Here is a 14,891-nt window from a genome sequence, read left to right as displayed (position 1 = left end):
ACACGCAAATGAAAGAGCCTCTCTTCTCCCACACTTGAAACAAAGCCACCCAAATGCTCTGAAACACAAGCCGCACCAAATCACTGCTCTTGTATCAAAGCCTAGCCTCCACTTCCAAAACCCTTCCAAAATCTGTAGACCACCTCCGCTGCTATCTCTACAGCCAATTTCTTCAAGAACCAGATCTAAAAGTTGAAGTTATAGCTTGTTTTTCGATGCCAAAAAAATAGGCATCAATTGGAGCAAGAATCTAGGTAATCTTAGAGACTCAATTGCCCATAAGTTACTGTGCTCACAAAAATGAAGAAGAAGAAGAAGTGCACACCAACTGTTCGTCTGTTTGGATTTCATCCTCAATTTTTAATTGGGGAGTGAAATTTACACCCCTAGAATTACAAACCACACCCCATTTTATTCTTTTAATAATATTTCTTACCACCTCTTTTTGCACTTCCTAAAACACCCTTCTTTTTCTTTTTGAGTCTTTTCTTCTCTCTCCCCCTCTTCCAGACCACCACCAATGTCCTCTCTCTTCTTCCCAATCTTCACCAACTCTCTCTCTCTCTCTCTCTCTCTCTCTCTCGTCAGAGCCTCCTCCACCACCGTCGTCGCCTGCCTCTCGAAGTTCGAGCATTACGATCAGCTCCAGTTACTCTCTCTCTGCTGTCACGCCTTCCATGTATCGTGCATCGACACGTGGCTCCACTCCCAGCAGACCTGCCCGCTCTGCCGGTCGCCGATTTCCACATCTGACTCCGAGCTCATGACTCTCGTCGAAAATGCAGGCTCCTCCGCCCGCGGCGGCGGCGATTACTTCTGACACGAGATTGGCAACGTCAGCCGCCGCCAAACAACTACGACGTCCACCTCCAGCGCGCGCCGCTCCTACTCCATCGGATCGTTCGACTCTCTCTCTGCTTCAGTGGTAGGAACCGGTTTGTTCAAATGCGTTGATAAATGGGTATTTGAAGGTGGGAAGAATCGAAGAGGCGGTTAGAGTTTTCGAGGGAATGGCAGTGAGAAATGTGGTTTCTGAGAGTTGTATGGTTGATGGGTATTGCAAACTGGGAAGGATTGGTGATGCTAGAAATTTGTTTGATGTGATGCTGGAGAGGACTGTGGTTACTTGGACGGCAATGATTGAAGGGTACATGAAGAAGGGAATGTTCGAAATGGGTTTTGAATTGTTTTTGGGATATGAGAAGGGAGGGTATAGTGGAGGTCAATTCCATTACCATGAGCATAATGTTTGATGCTTGTGGTGGTTTTGGTAGATGTGGAGAAGGGATTCAGATGCACGGGTTAGTTTCCCGAATGGGATTTGATTATGATGTCTTTTTAGGAAATTCTATTATCATTATGTATTGTAGGTTTGGTTTTGTAGATGAAGCTACTAAGATAATACGTATGATGAGCAAGACAAATATAGTTTCCTGGAATTCCTTAATCGCAGGTTATGTTCAATGTGGAATTTCTTCCTGGAATATAGTTTTTCAGGAAGATCAGGAAGATCGGGAAGAAGAAAGAGAGAGAGAGAGAGAGAGAGAGAGGACTGTGGTGGTGGTCTGGAAGAGAGGGGAGAGAGAGAGGGGAGAAAAGACCCAAGAAGAAAAACAAGGGTGTTTTAGGAAGTGCAAAAAGAGCTATAAGAAATATTATTAAAAAATTAAAATGGGGTGTGGTTTGCAATTTTGGGGGTGCAAATTTCACCCCCCTTTTTAATTTTCATTAATTTGGGGTGAAAAGACAATCTTATCCCCGAAAGTCGAGTCACATGCATAGCACGTGGTCAATATTAACAAATGACTGACGAAGGTATTTTGTTGATGTGTTTTTGAAAGTCCAGGTATCTTTTTGATCACTTTTAAAAATTGAGTATCATTCTGTTCGGTCCTCAAAAGTTTAGACCCCGTGGGTGAAAATTTTTTTTTGCAATTAATACCCAAAATACAATTTTTCAAGGGAAAATGGTCCGTATGGTACCCCGTCTTTGGCTCCTTATAACTTTTGGTACCTGACAAAAAAAATTTATCAATACAGTACCTGAAGTTCTCTGCCCGACCGAGGATTGGTACATATGGCCGTTATCTCTGTACAGAACTTGCCAGCTGGCAATTTTGATCATAAAATGACAAGTTTACCCTTTATTCTTTTTTTCTTTTTTTTTTCCTTAGATTTTTTTTTTTGTGAACGTTTTTTCCTCATTTCTTCTTCTTCCTTAGTTCCTCCGGTTTTTTTTAACTAATCCTCCATCAAATTCATGCCAAACCCAACTCTTCAACCCCAGAGACTTTTGTGTCTTCTTCTTCTTCATCTCTGCAAAAGACTCCATCTTTTCTCCTCCCCCAACTAACCCACAACCCATGACCTATTTCGCCTGCAATGCTTAGAAACCTCCGCCGCCTCTGCTCCCGTCTCTGGTGGCCGTCCCACTGCCGGTCCCGGAACAAAGTCGTCATCAAATGATTCTGGAAAACGAACTCCAAGTCCCAATTCGAGAACGAACCCACTTCCAACCGGTCGTCGTCGGCGACAGTTCACCCGAACGGCCAGCTGGGCGAGTCGGAAATTGAGAAGTCCAGGCCTATTCGGGTCGCCAATTTCAACGCCGCACTGTTCTCAATGGCGCCGACGATTCCGACGCCGGAGAAAATCGAGCAAGACGAAAATGGCGTCAAGGTCGTAAAGAACATACATTCCAGAATCAACCCCCATGAGGAAAAGAAACAGTTCACCGGAGGCTGAAATCCAAGATGCAGATCAAAGATCCAAGACGTAGATGCAGATCAAAGATCCAAGATGTAGATGCAGATCAAACAATTCACCTTAGTTCTCTCTCTCTCTCTCTCTGTGTTCTTCTTTCTTCCACTTTCCAGATCAAAGATCCAAGATGCAATTTTGAGAAACAAAAATAACCCAGAACTGAAATCAATCAAAACCCAGAAACCAAAACACACCACCACATTTCGATTAAATCAATACACAGAAACAAAAGTAATCCCCGTTCCAATTTCATAAAATTTCCAGAAAATCAAATCTAAAAGTCTTGGAATTTTTGTTCTAACTCTCATTATATGATCATGGTGAGCTGCTGCTTTGCTTGGAGTCGAATCATCTGAATCACCAGTTTGATCTTAATCCACACATATGCCGACAGAAATCCCATTCTCCTTTTTCTTCTCCGACTCTTCCTCATCGGCCGACAACATAAACCTGTTAACCGGGCAAATTCCATGAACCTTCAACCACTTCTCAACAGAATTGCCACGAAGCTATGCAAGTTATTCCTTGACGGCTTGACACAGACCCCTTGATGGCACCTCCGATCTCCTCTCCGACTTAACAACCAGACGACCAAAAGGAGTGGCATGTTGGGAAGGCCCTCCTAGATACACGACACACTTTCTCGGCCTCCACTCATCGCCCTGCCCAGACCAGAGAACCCCAAATTGGGTTCTGCATCACAAGTTTCATCAAATCATTTTAACCCAAGTCTGGTTTCGGTGAAGGTCCTAAAGGAAGAAGAAGAGAACGATTTTTATTATTGTAGAGAAAGGGAAAATATATTTAGTAAAAAAAAAAAAAGACATGAAGGGACGAAAATACCCTTCAAAAATTGCCAGCTGGCAAGTTCTGTAACGGAGATAACGGCCATATGTACTAATCCTCGGTCGGGCAGAGAACTTCAGGTACCGTATTGATATTTTTTTTGTCAGGTACCAAAAGTTATAAGGAGCCAAAGACGGGGTACCGTACGGACAATTTTCCCATTTTTCAATGTAGGGTTTTATTGAAATATTCTTTTTCTATTTGGCTTACTCCGCGTCTCTCTCAATTCTACTTCGTGTCTTTCATTCAATCAGTTTCATGAAGTCTCAGTCAATCAGTCTAATAAATAAAGAAACATAAAAAAAAAAAGGCTCTTAACCAAATGCCCAAATTTGACTTAACAAAGGCCCACTTACTCTATTAACAGATTTGTGTGCCCACTTATCCATTTAATGATAAAAAGACACTTATAGGCTCCGAAAATCCAAAATTTACCAATAGCCACTTTAACTCTCTCTCTGTCTTAGACTCTACCACGATGACTCTAGTCATCTCTCTCTCTAAAGCCCCCCTCCCCTCTCTCTGTGAAAGGTCTCGATGACCAGCAACGGCGTCGTCATCTTTGCTTCACTGGGAGTTACAGGTGAGTTGGTTGAAGGTAGCGGCGGCGGTGGGTTCGATCTCAAGAGCGGTGACCTCGCGAATTACTGGATCGAATTTGACAGGTCGAGTTGGGTCTTCATATCCGTTTCGTATTCGAATCTTAAACCTAGAGACTAGCTCCTCTTCTTCCTACTCAATCTTGATCTACAACATTAACGACTTCATGTATGTCGGGTTTTTCGGGTCGACCCAAGGAAGCACCGAAATCCACAGCGTTGAGTGGTGGAGCTTCAGCTCGTATTTCGATTCAACTCCCTTAATTGGGTCAGTAGCACCTCCTCCTCAGAAGACTAATCTGATGAACCTAACTGCCAACTCGGTCAAATCTCCACCACCTTCTTTGGCTCTAACTAGTTCTGATTAAGTTTCTATCACTAGTACTACACAGAAGAACAGTAAGTCTTCTTCTTGCCATAACCAGCTTTGCAAGCAAGGTCCAGGAACTGTTGCTAAAACCTTTTAATAAAATAATGTGTCTACTATCCAGAGAAAGTGAGGAAGAGGCATCGTTGAGGTGATAGTTCTTCATGCAAAGAATGGTGGTGTGATCTAGTGACACATAAATGCAAACAAATTAAATATATATATATATATATATATATATATATATAGAATCATTCTTAGGTGCGGATATCCGCACCTAAGAAAAAAGGTGCGGATTTCCATTTTTTCCCCACTTTCCGATCACATTTTCACATCTTAGCCGTTCAGTTTTTAGGTCCTAATGTATAGATCATCTCTACAAAATTTCAGCCAAATTGGTGATCGTTAAGGCATCCAAAACTGCAATTTACACGAACGGACTGAATCTGCCGAACCGGAACCGTTCGTGTACATTGTTGTAAATTACAGTTTTGGATGCCTTAACGATCACCAATTTGGCTGAAATTTTGCAGAGGTGATCTATACATTAGGACCTAAAAACTGAACGGTTAAGATGTGAAAATATGATCAGAAAGTGGGTCAAAACTGGAAATCCGCACCAATGAAAAACTGCGGACGTCCGCAATGGAGAAGGCCTGTATATATATATATATATATATATATATATATATATATATATATATATGATGATGATGGGAGCAGCGAGATAGCAGAGAGAGCACCCATGTAATTATTATTCATCAACACATAATGACTTGACTTGAAGTGAGTACTACTCATTCACTCACTTGCATAAGAATTAGCGCCCAATTTTGCAGAGCAAAAGCACAGCATCTTTCCAAAGTTGCAAAGACCATTCAAAGCTTTTTTGAGTTGAAAGTCAACTTTTCTTGCGCTTGGAAAATAAACTGCTTCTGCTACGCTGCCACTCAAAACTAGCGAGCTTAAGTTTCTATGTTCTTAAATTTGGTATATGGAGTATACAATCCCGTTCACCTGGTCACCTATTGAACAAGGATCATTTGCTCAATAACCATTAGATTTGACCCATATTAATCTAAGGGTTGAGAAATTTTAGGGTTTAGCCAAGTCAACCAAAATAACAATGTTCAACTTCCTTATACTCTCAAGTTAAAAGTAGAGTTCATCTACGGTTGGTTGGTACGTAAGTAGATTGTTGACTTAGAACTTCAATAAACTAACCATGAACTTGGTACTTAAGCAGATTGTTGACTCGCTGTTTGTAAACCTCTGAGGAACTATTGTCAACACTTGGTAGTTTCAACCTGTTGAGACAAAGTTACATTTCACAGACACCCCGACAACATATGTCATATTTAGGCTAGGAGACTGCATATTGGCTGAACCTTCTTCTTGATCACCCTTTTGTTGTATCTTAGAACCAAGAATGCGTGAACTCCAAGTTCTAAAAAATCATAAACAAAAATCAACAATTATTCCCAGAGAATAAATAAAAGCAAACTCAACCAATCATAACTAACAACAATTACTTACATCTTCCAATATGAAGATTAGATTCTCTTTTCCATTTAACAAATCTTGTACATGTAAACTAGCCAAAGACCCCAAAAACAAATCGAATAGGCAACAACTAATGCATGTATTGTAAAAGAAATCATAGAATACAAATTAAAAGATGCAAATATTCATATAGCGCAAATCAAATACTAAAGAAAGAACATAATCAAAACCCCCACTTTCCAAATATTTTGAATTCAACTGGTCAAATCTGATTTCACTTACACGATTCAAAATTTGGCTAAACAAAGTGCACACTTGATGGAAACAATTCACCAAGGAAACAAAAATAGATTGATAGAAACCATTTCAGAAAACAAGAGGTCCAGAACTAATCCAAGTTTAAACCCAGTAGTTTCCAAGTAAAGATTCATATGTACGCGTAGAAGAATGTTAATTTCAGCTCCACGCCCGAACCGAGTTTCACCAATCTTTTGGAAAACTCTCAATTACATAAGAGATAAGAAAAAGAGATAGAGAAGGTACCTTTCCAAAGAGGCGGTAGGAGCTGGAGAGCGACGGCGATCGTGGAGGCTATTATTTTGGGTCTTCAGCGGGAACGAATCCTGGATGAGAACTGGGTTATGCAATTCTTCTAGGTATTGAGAAGGGAAGACGTGTTTGATATCAAATTCTTGACATGGGTCATCAAATTCTTGACATGGTTCACCAACAAGAACGATTTAGGTTCTGAAAATTTTTTAGGACTGTGAGGAGAGGAGAAGACGTGGGAGATTGATTGTTGATATCAATGAATAATTTTAATTAATGAAGATGATAAAGTAATTGAAAGTGATTAAATAAGTGTAAAATAATATATTTCAATTCAAGTGGAGCAATTATTTCTCAACCCTTAGATTAATACGGGTCAGATCTAATGGTTATTAAGCAAATGATCCATGGTTAGTAGGTGACCAGGGGAACTGGATTGTTGGTATTTATACTGAACACCTCAAAGTCTATGATTTTCCATGATTTTCTAATTCCATATGTATGAATGATATTTTGAATACCTCCAAACTTCTATTCATTTTTAAAAGTCCTAATTGAATACTCCTAGACTTTGGTGGAATTCATAAAGATTTTTTAAAAGGTTTTTGTCAATTTACCCCATTTCTAGGGGTTTTTTTTTCTCACTTACCTCATTAAGTTTTTTTAATTCCTCCTTACTCAAAACACTCTAAGGAAGTCTTCCCTAATACCCCATTAAGTTTTTTTTTTTTAGACTATTTTACCCTCACCCCCTTGTTACTTAGAGAGAGAGAGAGAGAGAAACCATAGGAGACTTCGCTAGAGCCTCGTCACTGGTCGCCGGATTTCGGCCAACTTTCATCGGAATCAGGTCACCAGCCGCTAGAATCCTATAACTAGCGGCCGGATTCCTGCCAACTTTCGCCTGAATCCTGTCACCGATCGCCGGATTTGGGGCCAACTTTCGCTGGAATCCGGTCACCGGCCGCCGCCCACCGAACTTTTCTGAAAACCTAGCTGGAGGTTACTAAAGAGGTCATCAGAGATTTCATAGGTCGCTGGAAAGGTTTATTGCCCCAATAGACGTCTATTACCCCCCAATAGAACTTTCGGTCGCCAGAATAATCTTCCTAAAATTAGACAAATAAAACTTTGATTAAAGAAAAAAACGAAGAGATTATATCAATTTAAAACGTCTATTGCCCCCCAATAGACACTCAAAACTCTTTTTTTTTCCTTCTTTCCTCTTGCCACACTACTTAAAAAAAAAAAATCTGATTTGAGCACCCAGAAAATGCTCTGGGCACCCAAGTCAAGAGCCGGACCAAATCAAGAGCACCCAGAAAATGCCCTGGGATCGAATCACCTCCGGAGCTCGCCGCCGACCTCTCTCACCTCTCCGGACCTCTAGTCCTCGTCGGAGTAGCCACCAGCGCTTTTCTCTTCCTCGTCGACTTCGCCTGCCACATCCACCTCGTCGCGTCGAATCATACGGCTTCAGCATCGAAGCTCGACGTCAATTTCTTCTGACTTGAAGCTCGACATCGATTTCTTTCGACATGAAGCTCGACGTCACCGGCCGACAAGTTTTCTTGGCACGACGAGTCACCTGACCTCGATATGAAGCGAGAGAGAGAGAGAGAGAGAGAGAGAGAGAGAGAGGAAAGAGCGGCAATGCTGTAATTTATTAATTAGGCTTAGGGCAAAATAGTCATTTAGTGTTTAATTGTGTTGGTGTGAACAAAAATCTGTTGTTGCGGTAAGTGGGCTAATCTTTTCTTATTTTGGTGCTTTGGGTCAAGAACCTTTTTTAAAAATCCTAATTGAATAGACTCAGACTTTTATGGACTGTTAAAAGTCTGTATTGAATACATCCAGATTTTTAAATTCTATGGATTTCTTTAAAAGTGCCAGTAAGTACATATTCTGGTGTAATTAGAAAAATAAATTATAATTTTATATTAAGATATATTAGTCTTTTAATAAATCAAAAACTTATATGGTGAACAAAATAGCTAGTAAGGTGGCATTAGCTGCACCCATTATTAATTGAATTAAGCGGCCTATAGAATTCGCTATACATGCATGGTCCAATGACCAACCCCCATGACTTGTTTACTAGCATAAATCAAAGACCAAATCACCATCCGACCAAAATAAAAGGACCAAAAATGTGTTTAACTCTATCTATGAGGGCGTTTCCAAATTACGTCCAATTTTATTGGTGAGACACTCACTTTTATATACATATATTGGTCTTCAAATTTACATTTTTACATTATTCTTTTTTTTATTTATCAAATGAATTTCATTAAAGTGGAACAAATTATTTTAAGTAAAAAGAACAATACAATCTAGAGCCATTAGCGGCTAGCTGGCTACTTATAACAAAATTCGGACCAGCAAGACTGAACATAACTTCTAAATCCTAAAGGACACAAACAGAGCTATGTAATCTCTAATACGTACACCTCGAGGCTAGAAAGATGATCATGCCGACCATGGAGATCCCAAATCCGACCAAATGCCTAATAAGCAGCGGAAGAATTTAAACTATTCTTATGAATTAATGATCTTGACCGGCCCCGTTGTCTTACTGCCATCGTCACAGATACGCATCCGTCTATGAGTTTGTGTGTATAACTTAGAGAAGAAGTAGAGCATTATCCAAATGATCATGGACCTGATCATCAAAGAAACCTTGTCGATCGATATGTCTTTTTACCATTTCTCTCTTCCTCCTATACATATGGTCCTTCTCCGCTACCACTACTAAAATCTCACCACCTTCTCCAATCTCCACCAAAGCTCCCTATCATTGGAAACCTTCACCAACTTAAAGGCCCTTACATTCACCGCTCACTCCAAGCCTTGTCCCAACGCCATGGCGCCCCTCATCTCATGCTCCTCCATCTTGGAAGCTTCCCGGTGGTCGTCGTGTCCTCCGCGGAGGCTGCCGCCCAGCTCTTCAAAACACATGACCTCGCATTCTCCTCCAGACCCCCCAAGTTGATCGCCTACGGCAAGCTTCTCTATAACTACAAGGACGTGGGCTCGGCACCATATGCCGAGTATTGGAGGCAGTGAAGAGCATATGTGTGTTGAATCTCTTAAGCAACAATAGGGTTCGCTCGTATCGCGGCGTGAGAGAAGAGGAAACCAAAGCCATGATCAACAAGATAGAGCAATCCGCAGGATCATTGGTGAATTTATCCAAAATGATTTTGAAGCTTACTACTGATACAATTTGTATAATTGCTCTGAGGAGGAAGTATAACAGTGAATCTCCAGACGGGAAGATGATCGAGGAGCTTTTGAAAGAGTTCAATTGGTTAATGGGATGCCCCAATATTGGTGATGTGATCCCATGGCTTGCTTGGTTAAGCCATTTTAATGGTTTCAACGCTAAACTAGACAAGGTGCTAAACAGTTGGATGACTTTTTGGATGCATGGAGTGGTTCAGGAGCATGTGAATCATCGATCAAATAGTAGTGCAAGAATTGATCATGACCATGTAGATCATATTGGACCTATTGGTGAAGATCAGACGACCGAGGAGGACCAGAAGAACTTTGTGGACGTTTTGCTTGAGATTCAAGTAGGCGACTCTTCAAGTTACCATAAAGGCCCTCATATATTTTATGATTTTATATCTGCTACTCTATAAATTAAGCACGCATGAAGTTTTATGTGGCAAACTTTACCAAATTATGAAATGTCTATAAATTTTTTTTTTTTTGGGTCCTTGATCCGAAGCACTAAAATGAGCAAAAATTATCCCACTTACCTCAGAAACAAATTTTTATTCTCACTAACTCAATTTCAAATAAAATGACAACTTTACCCTTAATCTAATTAATAAACTACATTTTATGTCACTCACCATCAATTTCTCTCTCTGATCACTGTGATTTCTCTCTCTCCTCTCTCTTTCTCTTTGCGAATCACCCACGACTTTTCTCTCTCTCCAATCAAAACAGCCGCCGCTGACTGGGAATCACTTTGAGCTCTCTCTCTCTCTCTCTCTCTCTCTCCGAATCACCAGGACTTTTCTCTCTCTTCGATCTGAACAACCGCAGACGCCGCTGATGACCGGTACTCGTTGTCCTTGTGGTTAAGGTCGACGGAGACTTCAAAGCGTCATCGTTTCGAAAGTCGCTGGAATTTGAGTAGTTGGTGGTTGAGATCGCCGCCGGCCAGACCGAAGAGACCGCCGCTTGATGATGCATTTGCTCCGAACCAAGGATCCGAACTCTGGCATGACGAACTCCGGCATCAACCATGCACTCCTGAAGATGATGAAGAAGCTCAAGTCGGAGCCAGTGGTGGACGCAGGATTTTATGTTCTTGGGGGCCAAAAAAAAACTTAAACGACTACAAAACAAAATTTCAATTAATGAAACAATGTTTCAATTAGTACATTTTCTAGCAAATAAAAAATAGATTTTCAATAATGCATTTCACAACTGGCAAAACTTTTACAATCAGTTATAAGAAAACAAAAAATAAATTTCCAAAGGAAAACAAGCGTCAAGTCAAAGCAAATTAGAAAATCTACAAATATCTTCGAATTTAGCAATTCAATTTTTTAGCAAAGTAAGTAACTAATTAAATAACATATTAAAAGAAGATTACAACCCTATTAGTTGATAATTGAATCATATGTTGTTCTAAGAAAGATAGAAAAAATATAATCCATCATGAATTCGCTTTTTCAAATCCTATATTTCTAGCTGATTAACAACTTGCATATATAAGCAACAAGCCCATTTAACTAAGTATGAATATTGTCCAATTTTATAAGAGCATCTCCAATGATATAGTCAATTGACGTGTGTCAAAATTGAATTTGAAGGATTATGTGGCAATGTCATTTTTGTTTAACTTCTTCTCCAATAGATATGTCAAATAATATCAATATTTTATTTCTTTTTAAACTTATTTTATCTATAAATATTTTATCTAGAAGAAAGAGAGTGAAGAGAAGAAGAGAGGGAGAGAGGGAGAAGGAGAGAGAAACAATAAAAAAATAAAATGACAATTTCTTTGCCTATGTCAAATTTGACAGCCCAAGTCCATAGGTCATTTACATGTAGGATAAGACATATGGGTTGGAGTAATATGGTCTGTCTTTTGTTACCAGTAGAGACATCCACGTGGATTTGACACATCCATTGGAGATGGTCTAAGTGTACAGACTTGGACTTATACTTGGAATATGTGAAGATTGAACTGTGGGTTGCACATCATCAACAGAAGTTTCATGTGATTTGTCAAGAATCAATGCTGCAGAATAAAGAAAGATATATAAGTGTCGTTTGGTGCATGCGTTTGGGGGCAAAACAATAAAATAGTGTACCAAGATGAGAAAAACAAACATTTGACTGGGGGCCACTACCCCCACTGGTCCCAACGTGCGTCCGCCATTGGCCGGAGCTACCTCGCCGGAGTCGAAAACCTGGTAGGCAATCTCATAGTCAGAGCTCCGAAGCACCGGCGAAAATCTTAACGTGGGTGACCAAATCAGTTTTTTTTTTTGGGTAAAATGGGGGCAGAAGGGTAGGCAAAAAAAAAGTTTTATTGGGGGGCAATAAAAGTTTTGAATTGATGTAATTTCCTCATTTTTTTTCCTTAATCAAAGTTTTATTTGTATAATTTTAGGGAGATTAATTCCCATTCTGGCAACCAAAAGGTCTATTGGGAGGCAATACAAGTCTATTGGGGGGGGGGGGGGTTCAATAAACCTCTCCGGCCCCATATGAGATCTCCAACAACTTCTTTGGGGACTTCCGGTAAGGTTTCATAAACCTCTATTGCCCCTAAATAAAGGTCTATTTGGGGGCAATACAGTTCTACTTGTGGACAATAAACCTTTCTGGCGACCTATGAGATCTCTCCGATTACCTCTTTAGGGACCTCCTGCGAGGTTTTCAGAAAAGTTCGGTGAGCAAAGGCAAGTGACAAGAATCCAACCAGACACGGACGGAGTGGGGGGTTGAGGTGTGCTACAGCACACCTCAATATTTTGGGGGGGGGAAAAAACCTAGTATATAACATAAGACATAAGTTCCAGCACCCCTTAAAAAAAAAAGTCACCCATATATTGATATTGATATATATAGCAAATGACAAGTCTCCCCTTTTCTATGGTCTCCTCTCTCACCTCTGCCAAGTTCCGCGTCGCTCTTTGAGACTTTCACCTCTGCCAAGTCGCTCTATTTCCTCTCCTCATCACTCTGCTCTCATTCTCTCAACTTTATTTAGGGTATTACACGTTAACTTCTTTTCTATAATGAAGTTTCTTGATGAAATTGGAATGTAATTTACGTTAAAATTTGGGGATTTCTAGATTTCTTAATATAAGTAATCAAATTTATTGATCCCTAGAAAGAGATATTGAATTTGTATTATTGTGTTGATTGTTTGAGAGTTGAGTTGTTTATACATTTGATTGGTGTTTTTTAGCTTTTGAGTAAGTTGAATTTGTACCGACATTGAATATTTAACTTTGAATTGTTTCAATTTTCTATTGTCAGATTTAAGCAACAATATGCATTTTGTCGATGATATTTTAGCAAGTGTTATGCAATTGAGATATTCTATCAAAACAAAATAGACTCTGCCGAATTTTTAAGAATAATTTTTCTTGCTAGCATAAGGTAAATTTAGCCCCCCTCAATTCTAATTCCTAGCTCCATCCCTAAATCAGGCGATCAGTGACAAGAATCCGGCTGCCGATGACCGGAGTCCGGCGAAGTCTCCTATGGCTTCTCTCTCTCTCTCTCTCTCTCTCTCTCTCTCTCTCTCTGTAACAAAGGGGTAAGGGTAAAATAGTCTCAAAAATAAAAATAAAATAAAAACTTAATTGGGTATCCTAAAAGACCTTATTAGAGTGTTTATGGGTAAGACCATAAGACGGAATTATTTTTTTAGGGTAAGTGGGAAAAAAATCCCTAAAATTAGAGTAAATGGTCAAAATCTTTTTTTAATTTTATTTAAAAGATATTTATTCAACTCATGACTGAGGGTACATTGCACAACTAGTTCCAATTTTTACTGAATCATTCAAATGATCAATGATGATAAAAAAAAAATTGAAAAAAAATGTGTGTGGTTGTTTGATGAATTGTCGTCGTACGTGGGAAAAGCGTGTGCATGGCATGTGCTAGACATAATTAAATTAATCAAGTAGTTAATTTCTTAATTATTTTTGCAGGATATGTTTTCTGGTGGTACTGATACCACATATACAGTCTTGGAGTGGGCTATGATCTGAGCTTTTAAGGCATCCGATTGTGATGAGCAAATTGCAGAATGAGGTTAGGGAAGTAGTGGGTAACAAAACACACTTAACAGAAGACGATCTCATCGGAATGAACTACTTGAGGGCTGTGATCAAGGAGACTCTTCGCTTACATCCTCCACTTTCTATAATATTGAGGATGTCAACCGAAGATGTGAATATAAAAGGTTACAACATCAAAGCCAACACGCGAGTAAGAATGAACGTGTGGCAAATTGGAAGAGATCCAATGTCATACAACAAAGCAGAGGAGTTCGAGCCAGAAAGGTTCTTGAATAGTCGACGTCCAATAGATTATAAGGGGAATGACTTCCAGTTGATTCCATTTGGTGTTGGCAGGAGGGGTTGTCCAGGAAGCCATTTCGCCATATCTGCTGCTGAGATAGCTTTAGCAAGTTTGGTGCACAAGTTCGATTGGGCATTGCCAGACGAATCAAAACCACAGGAGTTTGACATGACTGAATCCATTCACTACACCAATTTTGTTATCAGACAACGGCAGAAAACCGTTGTGTGATTTGAAGACCCACCGTTGTAGAGTGAGCCGTTGTCTGATGAAAAATCAGACAATGGTGGAACATAGTTGTGTGATAAACACACAGACAACAGGTATGTGTTATAACCGTTGTGTGATAGCTCGGCAGATGGCTCGGTAGATGCCCAGCTCAGCTGCGCAGCAGTTGAGGGGCGTCTTCAGACAACAGTGCCAGTTTGCAACCGTTGTATGTTAAGCATGTCAGACAACATTTTTTTATTTTGTCTATTGTCTGATTGCTCTTCAAACTTCAGTTCTTAGACTATATCTGTTGTGTGATTAACTTTAGGACAACAGGGTTCAATTGCTTCAGTTGTGTGATTAACTTGCAGGACAACAGAGTTCAATTAATTTTGTTGTCTGAGTGTAAATCAGAAGACACTGATTCGTTAAAAACCGATGTGTGATATGATTGATTACAATGTATTTTTGTCCCATTTTTGTTA

At 39.8% G+C, this 14,891-nt stretch overlaps 1 pseudogene; it reads left to right on the top strand.

The window, feature by feature from the left end:
- The first annotated feature begins 4,146 nt into the window (after positions 1 to 4,146).
- LOC112177473 lies at positions 4,147 to 14,770 on the top strand (annotated as a pseudogene).
- Positions 14,771 to 14,891: the final 121 nt, after the last annotated feature.

This window comes from Rosa chinensis, chromosome 7, assembly GCF_002994745.2.
Source record: "Rosa chinensis cultivar Old Blush chromosome 7, RchiOBHm-V2, whole genome shotgun sequence".
NCBI classification, from domain to species: Eukaryota; Viridiplantae; Streptophyta; class Magnoliopsida; order Rosales; family Rosaceae; genus Rosa; species Rosa chinensis.
The sequence above is the reverse complement of the archived record's forward strand: the minus strand, read 5'-3'. Positions and strand labels throughout refer to the sequence as shown.